Source organism: Bufo bufo, chromosome 10, assembly GCF_905171765.1.
Source record: "Bufo bufo chromosome 10, aBufBuf1.1, whole genome shotgun sequence".
NCBI classification, from domain to species: domain Eukaryota; kingdom Metazoa; phylum Chordata; class Amphibia; order Anura; family Bufonidae; genus Bufo; species Bufo bufo.
Window position 1 is genome coordinate 146,106,268 of NC_053398.1, and position 12,009 is coordinate 146,118,276.

At 45.0% G+C, this 12,009-nt stretch overlaps 1 protein-coding gene across 2 annotated transcripts in view; it reads left to right on the top strand.

Annotated features, from left to right (window-relative positions):
* Positions 1-12,009, top strand: part of LOC120981084 (solute carrier family 66 member 2-like) — a 39,782-nt gene that overhangs the window by 9,856 nt on the left and 17,917 nt on the right. The window contains exon 1 of one of the 2 annotated variants that reach the window (XM_040410569.1): positions 8,500-8,711. The exons of the other annotated variant lie outside the window; for it this stretch is intronic. The gene's annotated coding sequence lies outside the window, so the exon portion shown is untranslated. Of the gene's footprint in view, positions 1-8,499; positions 8,712-12,009 lie in introns of those variants that run through there. 2 annotated transcript variants of the gene reach the window in all.

Here is a 12,009-nt window from a genome sequence, read left to right on the forward strand (position 1 = left end):
TATACAGGAGATGCCCAGGTTATACCAGCTGTGCATATATAATTATATACAGGAGATACCCAGGTTATACCAGCTGTACATATATAATTATATACAGGAGATGCCCAGGTTATACCAGCTGTACATATATAATTATATACAGGAGATGCCCAGGTTATACCAGCTGTACATATATAACTATATACAGGAGATGCCCAGGTTATACCAGCTGTACATATATAATTATATACAGGAGATGCCCAGGTTATACCAGCTGTACATATAGAATTATATACAGGAGATGCCCAGGTTATACCAGCTGTACATATATAATTATATACAGGAGATGCCCAGGTTATACCAGCTGTACATATATAATTATATACAGGAGATACCCAGGTTATACCAGCTGTACATATATAATTATATACAGGAGATGCCCAGGTTATACCAGCGGTACACATATAATTATATACAGGAGATGCCCAGGTTATACCAGCGGTACATATATAATTATATACAGGAGATACCCAGGTTATACCAGCTGTACATATATAATTATATACAGGAGATACCCAGGTTATACCAGCTGTACATATATAATTATATACAGGAGATACCCAGGTTATACCAGCTGTACATATATAATTATATACAGCCTCAGCTCCTCTCTCTCACATACAGTGGATATAAAAGTCTACACGCCCCTGTTAAAATGTCAGGTTTCTGTGCTTTAAAAAATTGAGACAAAGATAAATCATTTCAGAACTTTTTCCTCCTTTAATGTGACCTATAAACTGTACAACTCAATGGAAAACAAACTGAAATCTTTTAGGTGGAGGGAAGAAAACAAAAAAAAACTGTGTCCAGAATGAAGCAATCACATTCAGAATCCTGTTAGATCGCAGTCAGCATACATCGGCCATCATGTAAAGAGCCTCTGATTAACCCCAGATAAAGCTCAGCTGCTCTAGTTGGTCTTTCCTGAAATGTTCTTGGTCACATCCCACAGCAGAAGCCACGGTCCACAGAGAACTTCCAAAGCATCAGAGGGGTCTCATTGTTAGACGGTATCAGTCAGGAGAAAGGGACAAGAGAATGTCCAAGGCATTAGATCTACCATGGAACACAGTGGAGACCGTCATCATCAAGTGGAGGAAATATGGCCCAACAGTGACATCACCAAGAACTGGACGTCCCTCCAAAACTGATGAGAAGACAAGAAGAAAACTGGTCTGGGAGGCGACCAAGAGGCCGACAGCAACATTACAGGAGCTGCAGAAACATCTGGCAAGTACTGGCTGTGTGGTCCATGTGACAACCATCTCCCGTATTCTTCATATGTCTGGGCTATGGGGCACAGCGGCAAGACGAAAGCCTGTCCTTACCAAGAAAAACATCCAAGCCAGGCGACATTCTGCAAAAACACATCTGAAGTCTCCCAAAAGCATGTGGGAAAAGGTGTTCTGGTCTGATGAAACCAAGGTGGGACTTTTTGCCGATAAAGATATGTTTGGCCCAAAAACAACCCTGCCCATCACCAGAAGAACCCCATCCCCACAGTGAAGCCTGGCGGTGGCAGCATCGTGCCAAGGGGCTGTTCTTCTTCAGCTGGAACTGGGGCCTTAGTTAAGCCTGAGGGAATTCTGAACAGGTCCAAATACCGGTCAATATTGGCCTAAAACCTTCAGGCTTCTGCTAGAAAGCTGAACATGAAGAGGTAGGTACTAGTGTTAGGGACCACTCATAGAGGCGACCTTTACGTGGTGAGTGGCTTATTACGCTTTGGCCAAAATGTACACCAATGCCTCATTCAACATCCAGCATGGAGGCAGGGCAGCGTGCTGGTTGCAGAGTGCGATTGCATTTGTGTTTTTGCGTTTGGAGAGGAACTTCATCTCTCAGCATGACAACGACCCAAAGCATACCAAGGGATGGCTTCACCAGAAGAAGATGAACGTTGTGGAATGGCCCAGCCAGAGCCCAGACCTGAATCCGATTGTCAATCTGTGGGGTGATCTGAAGAGGGTCGTGCCCAGGAGATGCCCTCGCAATCTGTGGGGTGATCTGAAGAGGGTCGTGCCCAGGAGATGCCCTCGCAATCTGTGGGGTGATCTGAAGAGGGCCATGCCCAGGAGCAGTGTTCCCTCTAAGCCTTCGCAGCTGCTGAGCGGGATCGGCTCAGAGCTGGGCACAGCGCCATCAAAGGTGGGCGATAGGAAAACCTAAGATAATTGTCACTTCAAAGAGCATACAAACCCCTGCACCATCCCGTACAATATACAGTATAGTCCTCTCTGTTATCACTGGACATTGCTCTCCATATATAAACCATACAGGGAAAAAAAATCTTTGATCCAGAGAACTTACATAGAAAAACTAATAACCAAGAGGCTAAACAAAACCCAGTTTCTGACCCTTATGTTAAAACATAACTTTCATTTGATTGCTTTAATAAGGAAAAAAATAATTTAAAAAAGCTGCTGTTTCTCTAGATGACATTATGTTGATAGTAGTGGTAATAGTCTCAAGGGTCTATAAAAGCAACTATTTTTACAAACCATTGAAACTCTATTAACACTACTATCAAGATAAGGTCATCTAGAGAAACCGTAGGTTTTTATTTATTTTTTCATCTCTTTAGGTGTTAAAACATAACTTTCATTAGATTGCTCTAACACCTAAAGGGGGGGAAAAAAGAATTTTAAAAACCTGCTTTTCCTCTAGATGACCTTATGTTGATAGTAGTGTTAATAGAGTCTCAAAGGTCTGTAAAAATAGTGTAGCTGCTTTTATAGACCCTTGAGACTCTATTACCACTACCATAAACATAAGGCCATCTAGAGAAACAGCAGGTTTTTAAAATAGTTTTTTTCCTTTGGGTATTGTTATGGGGATCTGTGGAGGACACACTGTTATAGGGGACCTGTGGATGACACACTGTTATGGGGGACCTGTGGAGGACACACTGTTATGGGGGACCTGTGGAGGACACACTGTTATGGGGGACCTGTGGAGGACACACTGTTATGGGGGACCTGTGGAGGACACACTGTTATGGGGGACCTGTGGAGGAAACACTGTTATGGGGGACCTGTGGAGGACACACTGTTATGGGGGACCTGTGGAGGACACACTGTTATGGGGGACCTGTGGAGGACACACTGTTATGGGGGACCTGTGGAGGACACACTGTTATGGGGGACCTGTGGAGGACACACTGTTATGGGGGACATTATACAGGGGTAATATAACTGAGGGGTATCAGGTAAATTATACAGGGGGTAATATAACTAAGGGGTATCAGGGTACATTATAATGGGGTAATATAAGTTATATTACCTCTGTATAATGTCCCCTGATAGCCCTCCTAAGTTATATTACCCCTGTATAATAATGTCCCCTGATACCCCTTAGTTATATTACCCCTGTATAATAATGTACACTGATACCCCTTAGTTATATTACCCCTGTATAATAATGTACACTGATACCCCTTAGTTATATTACCCCGCCATGTATAATTTAACCTGATACCCCTCAGTTAGATTATATAACTGAGGGGTATCAGGGTACATTATACAGGGGTAATATAACTAAGGGGTATCTATCAGGGTACATTATACAGGGGTAATATAACTAAGGGGTATCTATCAGGGTACATTATACAGGGGTAATATAACTAAGGGGTATCTATCAGGGTACATTATACAGGGGTAATATAAGTGAGGAGGGCTATCAGGGACATAATACAGGGGTGAGGGGTAAGATAAGTTATATTACCCCTGTATAATAATGTACACTGATACCCCTTAGTTATATTACCCCGCCATGTATAATTTAACCTGATACCCCTCAGTTAGATTATATAACTGAGGGGTATCAGGGTACATTATACAGGGGTAATATAACTAAGGGGTATCTATCAGGGTACATTATACAGGGGTAATATAACTAAGGGGTATCTATCAGGGTACATTATACAGGGGTAATATAACTAAGGGGTATCTATCAGGGTACATTATACAGGGGTAATATAAGTGAGGAGGGCTATCAGGGACATAATACAGGGGTGAGGGGTAAGATAAGTTATATTACCCCTGTATAATGTCTGATAGTAGTCTAGCCCTCCTCAGTTATATTACCCCTCATGTACCCTGATACCCCTAGTTATATTACCCCCTGTATAATTTACCCTGATACCCCTCAGATATATTATATAACTGAGGGGTATCAGGGTAATACAGGGGACAACAGAGGATTCGTAGCACTGTGGGACAGGGGGGGTACATACTTCTTTTTTTATATGCCCTCACCTCACCAGCTAGCAGACGGCCAGGCGCGCAGGGTACTCAGATCAGATGCGACGTGACGTCAACATAGCCTGCGCCGCACAGCACGCACTCCCTCTCTGCCTCCACCGGGTCCGGGACTCCGCCCCCCTATTTGAATACTAGCCACCGCCCACCGGCAGCCCACAGTCAGGTATTGTAAATGAACTGACCGTGCGGCGGGCGGCGTCAGCCTGCAAAACAGACAGGGAAATCAGCTGGGGGCCGGCACAGCTGAGTGAGCGGGCGTTATAAAATTGTGAGCGGGGCCACAATAATTGCTGCGCGGCCGCCCACCCGCGCAGCTTAGAGGGAACACTGCCCAGGAGATGCCCTCGCAATCTGTGGGGTGATCTGAAGAGGGCCGTGCCCAGGAGATGCCCTTGCAATCTGTGGGGTGATCTGAAGAGGGCTGTGCCCAGGAGATGCCCTCGCAATCTGTGGGGTGATCTGAAGAGGGTCGTGCCCAGGAGATGCCCTTGCAATCTGTGGGGTGATCTGAAGAGGGCCGTGCCCAGGAGATGCCCTTGCAATCTGTGGGGTGATTTTAAGAGGGCTGTGCCCAGGAGATGCCCTCGCAGTCAATGGGGTGATCTGAAGAGGGCCGTGCCCAGGAGATGCCCTCGCAATCTGTGGGGTGATCTGAAGAGGGCTGTGCCCAGGAGATGCCCTCACAATCTGTGGGGTGATCTGAAGAGGGCTGTGCCCAGGAGATGCCCTCGCAATCTGACAGATTTGGAGGGTTTCTGCAAAGAAGAGTCAAAATGTGCCCATGCTGATAGACTCGTCCCCAAAAAGACTGAGTGCTGGAATAACATCAAAAGGGGCTTCAACAAAGTATTAGTGTAAGGGGGCGCACACTTTAGTTTTTTGTTTTCTTTCCTCCACCTAAAAGATTTCAGTTTGTTTTCAGTTGAGGTGTGCAGTTTATAGGTCACATTAAAGGGGGAAAAAGTTCTGTAATTATTTATCTTTGTCTCATTTTTTTACATCACAGAAACCTGACATTGTAACAGGGGCGTGTAGACTTTTTATATCCACTGTGTATATAGAGGACACATACAGGGGTGTGTAGACTTTTTATATCCACTGTGTATATAGAGGACACATACAGGGGTGTGTAGACTTTTTATATCCACTGTATATATAGAGGACACATACAGGGGTGTGTAGACTTTTTATATCCACTGTATATATAGAGGACACATACAGGGGCGTGTAGACTTTGTATATCCACTGTATATATAGAGTACACATACAGGGGTGTGTAGACTTTTTATATCCACTGTATATATAGAGGACACATACAGGGGTGTGTAGACTTTTTCTATCCACTGTATATATAGAGGACACATACAGGGGTGTGTAGACTTTTTATATCCACTGTGTATATAGAGGACACATACAGGGGTGTGTAGACTTTTTATATCCACTGTATATATAGAGTACACATACAGGGGTGTGTAGACTTTTTATATCCACTGTGTATATAGAGGACACATACAGGGGTGTGTAGACTTTTTATATCCACTGTATATATAGAGGACACATACAGGGGTGTGTAGACTTTGTATATCCACTGTATATATAGAGTACACATACAGGGGTGTGTAGACTTTTTATATCCACTGTATATATAGAGGACACATACAGGGGCGTGTAGACTTTGTATATTCACTGTATATATAGAGTACACATACAGGGGTGTGTAGACTTTTTATATCCACTGTGTATATAGAGGACACATACAGGGGCGTGTAGACTTTGTATATTCACTGTATATATAGAGTACACATACAGGGGTGTGTAGACTTTTTATATCCACTGTATATATAGAGGACACATACAGGGGTGTGTAGACTTTTTATATCCACTGTATATATAGAGTACACATACAGGGGTGTGTAGACTTTTTATATCCACTGTATATATAGAGGACACATACAGGGGCGTGTAGACTTTTTATATCCACTGTGTATATAGAGGACACATACAGGGGTGTGTAGACTTTTTATATCCACTGTGTATATAGAGGACACATACAGGGGTGTGTAGACTTTTTATATCCACTGTGTATATAGAGGACACATACAGGGGTGTGTAGACTTTTTATATCCACTGTATATATAGAGGACACATACAGGGGCGTGTAGACTTTTTATATCCACTGTATATATAGAGGACACATACAGGGGCGTGTAGACTTTGTATATTCACTGTATATATAGAGTACACATACAGGGGCGTGTAGACTTTTTATATCCACTGTATATATAGAGGACACATACAGGGGCGTGTAGACTTTTTATATCCACTGTATATATAGAGTACACATACAGGGGCGTGTAGACTTTTTATATCCACTGTATATATAGAGGACACATACAGGGGTGTGTAGACTTTTTATATCCACTGTATATATAGAGGACACATACAGGGGTGTGTAGACTTTTTATATCCACTGTATATATAGAGGACACATACAGGGGCGTGTAGACTTTTTATATCCACTGTATATATAGAGTACACATACAGGGGTGTGTAGACTTTTTATATCCACTGTATATATAGAGGACACATACAGGGGTGTGTAGACTTTTTATATCCACTGTGTATATAGAGGACACATACAGGGGCGTGTAGACTTTGTATATCCACTGTATATATAGAGGACACATACAGGGGTGTGTAGACTTTTTATATCCACTGTATATATAGAGGACACATACAGGGGTGTGTAGACTTTTTATATCCACTGTATATATAGAGGACACATACAGGGGTGTGTAGACTTTTTATATCCACTGTATATATAGAGGACACATACAGGGGCGTGTAGACTTTTTATATCCACTGTGTATATAGAGGACACATACAGGGGTGTGTAGACTTTTTATATCCACTGTGTATATAGAGGACACATACAGGGGCGTGTAGACTTTTTATATCCACTGTATATATAGAGGACACATACAGGGGCGTGTAGACTTTTTATATCCACTGTATATATAGAGGACACATACAGGGGCGTGTAGACTTTTTATATCCACTGTATATATAGAGGACACATACAGGGGCGTGTAGACTTTGTATATCCACTGTATATATAGAGGACACATACAGGGGTGTGTAGACTTTTTATATCCACTGTATATATAGAGGACACATACAGGGGTGTGTAGACTTTGTATATCCACTGTGTATATAGAGGACACATACAGGGGCGTGTAGACTTTGTATATCCACTGTATATATAGAGGACACATACAGGGGTGTGTAGACTTTTTATATCCACTGTATATATAGAGGACACATACAGGGGTGTGTAGACTTTGTATATCCACTGTCATTGCAGCCTCAGGGAGTAGACGCTAGGTTTAGGGAGTACAACATTTCTTACTGATTCCTTGTTTTATTTAGCTGACACTGTAATATAATATAATGTAATATAGATGAATGTTTACTGTCTGTTAATAATAGTATCTGTATCGTGTAGTATTGAACTACTGTGCGCCACTGTCCCCGGTACGAGGTCCTCCTTTTTCGGGGTGTGGTGTCCTGCTTTTTGGGGTTCTGCAAGTGGCCACCCTAGTGAGTGCCCAGAGCATGTGACATCAGTGACAGTGATGCCCACTATAGGGCCAGGCAGTACCTACTATGCCAATGCACAACAGTGCCCACAGAATAGCCTCTCCTTAGTACCAACAACCTGTGCCAGCCATAACAAGTGCCGGGCTCATTGCCGCCATATTTAGCAGCTTCTTATCTGCGCCATGTGCCCTCCACTCCTCCGCCAGGAGCTCACATGACAGCAGCCAATCAGAAGCCGCTCAGAGTCGCTGTCACTTCCTGTGCCAGTCTCGCTCCATGATATCATGGGGGTGCTGTCACCTTACTGTCCCGGGGAACCGACAGCGACACAAGTGCTATATGATGACGTCACACTGTCCAGCATGATGATGATGTCATCAGTAGTGTGTTTTATGGGTGGAAAATCCTACAGTATTGCAGTACCAGCAAAGTGGATGAGATTTTACAAAATGGCAGCAGAGTGGACCTTGTACAATGCATAGAGTGAAATCTGTGGATTTTGCCACGGATTCTGAAGATGCACCCGGTGTGCCGTACCCTGCAAGTGACAGCAGTTAGTGCTGCGTTCTGGCTGCACCGCCGCCAGTGACTCCTGCTGACTGCGGGTCCTTGCTGCACCCCGGGGAGCAGGCAGGGGTCCTGGCGGTGTCCTCCGGCTGCAGTCAGGGTGGTACAGAGCGCTAATTCATCCAGTGCAGGAAGTTCTCTCCAGCTGTTTACATATTCAGTACAGCCTCCTCCTCCTCCTCGTCTCCAGCTCAGACCTGTCCGACATCTACACCCCGGCGCCCTGAAGGAGGCAGCTCCGCGGTGAGTAACCCCCAAATATCCTGTCCCCACATGCCACTGACAGCAAGCAGAGTGCTTATAGAGGATGCACAATATAGGACCCTGCGCAGCTGAGAGGACTATGATGTCAGCAGCCGAGATCCCATCAACAGTAATAGGAGATAGCAATAAGCTTTACAGTCTGGAGCTTATAACAGTGCTGGAGCGTAATACAAGGAGCGGCTGATAGCACTCACATATACAGCACTGGAGATATGTGACAAAAAGTGGTGATAGTGTGGGCTCGCAGGCAATAGTTTGTATTCTCCTGTCCTACAGTCATCCTCTCCCCTGAAATGGCTGATACCAGGGAGCAATAGACTGTATTCTCCTGTCCTACAGTCATCCTCTCCCCTGAAATGGCTGATAACAGGGGGCAATAGACTGTATTCTCCTGTCCTACAGTCATCCTCTCCTCTGAAATGGCTGATAACAGGGGGCAATAGACTGTATTCTCCTGTCCTACAGTCATCCTCTCCCCTGAAATGGCTGATAACAGGGGGCAATAGACTGTATTCTCCTGTCCTACAGTCATCCTCCCCCCTGAAATGGCTGATAACAGGGAGCAATAGACTGTATTCTCCTGTCCTACAGTCATCCTCTCCCCTGAAATGGCTGATAACAGGCGGCAATAGATTGTATTCTCCTGTCCTACAGTCACCCTCTCCCCTGACATGGCTGATAACAGGGAGCAATAGACTGTATTCTCCTGTCCTACAGTCATCCTCTGCCCTGAAATGGCTGATAACAGGGAGCAATAGATTGTATTCTCCTGTCCTACAGTCATCCTCTCCCCTGAAATGTCTGATAACAGGGAGCAATAGACTGTATTCTCCTGTCCTACAGTCATCCTCTCCCCTGAAATGGCTGATAAGAGGGGGCAATAGACTGTATTCTACTGTCTGACAGTCATCCTCTCCCCTGAAATGGCTGATAACAGGGGGCAATAGACTGTATTCTCCTGTCCTACAGTCATCCTCTCCCCTGAAATGGCTGATAACAGGGAGCAATAGACTGTATTCTCCTGTCCTACAGTCATCCTCTCCCCTGAAATGGCTGATAAGAGGGGGCAATAGACTGTATTCTACTGTCTGACAGTCATCCTCTCCCCTGAAATGGCTGATAACAGGGGGCAATAGACTGTATTCTCCTGTCCTACAGTCATCTTCTCCCCTGAAATGGCTGATAACAGGGGGCAATAGACTGTATTCTCCTGTCCTACAGTCATCCTCTTCCCTGAAATAGCTGATAACAGGGAGCAATAGATTGTATTCTCCTGTCCTACAGTCATCCTCTCCCCTGAAATGGCCGATAACAGGGGGCAATAGATTGTATTCTCCTGTCCTACAGTCATCCTCTCCCCTGAAATGGCTGATAACAGGGGGCAATAGATTGTATTCTCCTGTCCTACAGTCATCCTCTCCCCTGAAATGGCTGATAACAGGGGGGTAATAGACTGTATTCTGCTGTCCTACAGTCATCCTCTCCCCTGAAATGGCTGATAACAGGAGGCAATAGACTGTATTCTCCTGTCCTACAGTCATCCTCCCCCCTGAAATGTCTGATAACAGGGGGCAATAGACTGTATTCTCCTGTCCTACAGTCATCCTCTCCCCTGAAATGGCTGATAACAGGGAGCAATACACTGTATTCTCCTGTCCTACAGTCATCCTCTCCCCTGAAATGGCTGATAACAGGGGGCAATAGACTGTATTCTCCTGTCCTACAGTCATCCTCTCCCCTGAAATGGCTGATAACAGGGGGCAATAGACTGTATTCTCCTGTCCTACAGTCATCCTCTCCCCTGAAATGGCTGATAACAGGGAGCAATAGACTGTATTCTCCTGTCCTACAGTCATCCTCTCCACTGAAATGGCTGATAACAGGGAGCAATAGACTGTATTCTCCTGTCCTACCGTCATCCTCCCCCCTGAAATGTCTGATAACAGGAGGCAATAGATTGTATTCTCCTGTCCTACAGTCATCCTCCCCCCTGAAATGGCTGATAACAGGGGGCAATAGACTGTATTCTCCTGTCCTACAGTCATCCTCCCCCCTGAAATAGCTGATAACAGGGGGCAATAGACTGTATTCTCCTGTCCTACAGTCATCTTCTCCCCTGAAATGGCTAATAACAGGGGGCAATAGACTGTATTCTCCTGTCCTACAGTCATCCTCTCCCCTGAAATGTCTGATAACAGGGGGCAATAGACTGTATTCTCCTGTCCTACAGTCATCCTCTCCCCTGAAATGGCTGATAACAGGGAGCAATACACTGTATTCTCCTGTCCTACAGTCATCCTCCCCCCTGAAATGTCTGATAACAGGGGGCAATAGACTGTATTCTCCTGTCCTACAGTCATCCTCTCCCCTGAAATGGCTGATAACAGGGAGCAATACACTGTATTCTCCTGTCCTACAGTCATCCTCTCCCCTGAAATGGCTGATAACAGGGGGCAATAGACTGTATTCTCCTGTCCTACAGTCATCCTCTCCCCTGAAATGGCTGATAACAGGGGGCAATAGACTGTATTCTCCTGTCCTACAGTCATCCTCTCCCCTGAAATGGCTGATAACAGGGAGCAATAGACTGTATTCTCCTGTCCTACAGTCATCCTCTCCACTGAAATGGCTGATAACAGGGAGCAATAGATCGTATTCTCCTGTCCTACAGTCATCCTCTCCCCTGAAATGGCTGATAACAGGGAGCAATAGACTGTATTCTCCTGTCCTACAGTCATCCTCTCCCCTGAAATGGCTGATAACAGGGGGCAATAGACTGTATTCTCCTGTCCTACAGTCATCCTCTCCCCTGAAATGGCCGATAACAGGGAGCAATAGACTGTATTCTCCTGTCCTACAGTCATCCTCTCCCCTGAAATGGCCGATAACAGGGAGCAATAGATTGTATTCTCCTGTCCTACAGTCATCCTCTCCCCTGAAATGGCTGATAACAGGGGGCAATAGACTGTATACTCCTGTCCTACAGTCATCCTCTCCCCTGAAATGGCCGATAACAGGGAGCAATAGACTGTATTCTCCTGTCCTACAGTCATCCTCTCCCCTGAAATGGCTGATAACAGGGAGCAATAGACTGTATTCTCCTGTCCTACAGTCATCCTCTCCCCTGAAATGGCTGATAACAGGGAGCAATAGATTGTATTCTCCTGTCCTACAGTCACCCTCTCCCCTGAAATGGCTGATAACAGGGGGCAATAGACTGTATTCTCTTGTCCTACAGTCATCCTCTCCCCTGAAATGTCTGATAACAGGGAGCAAT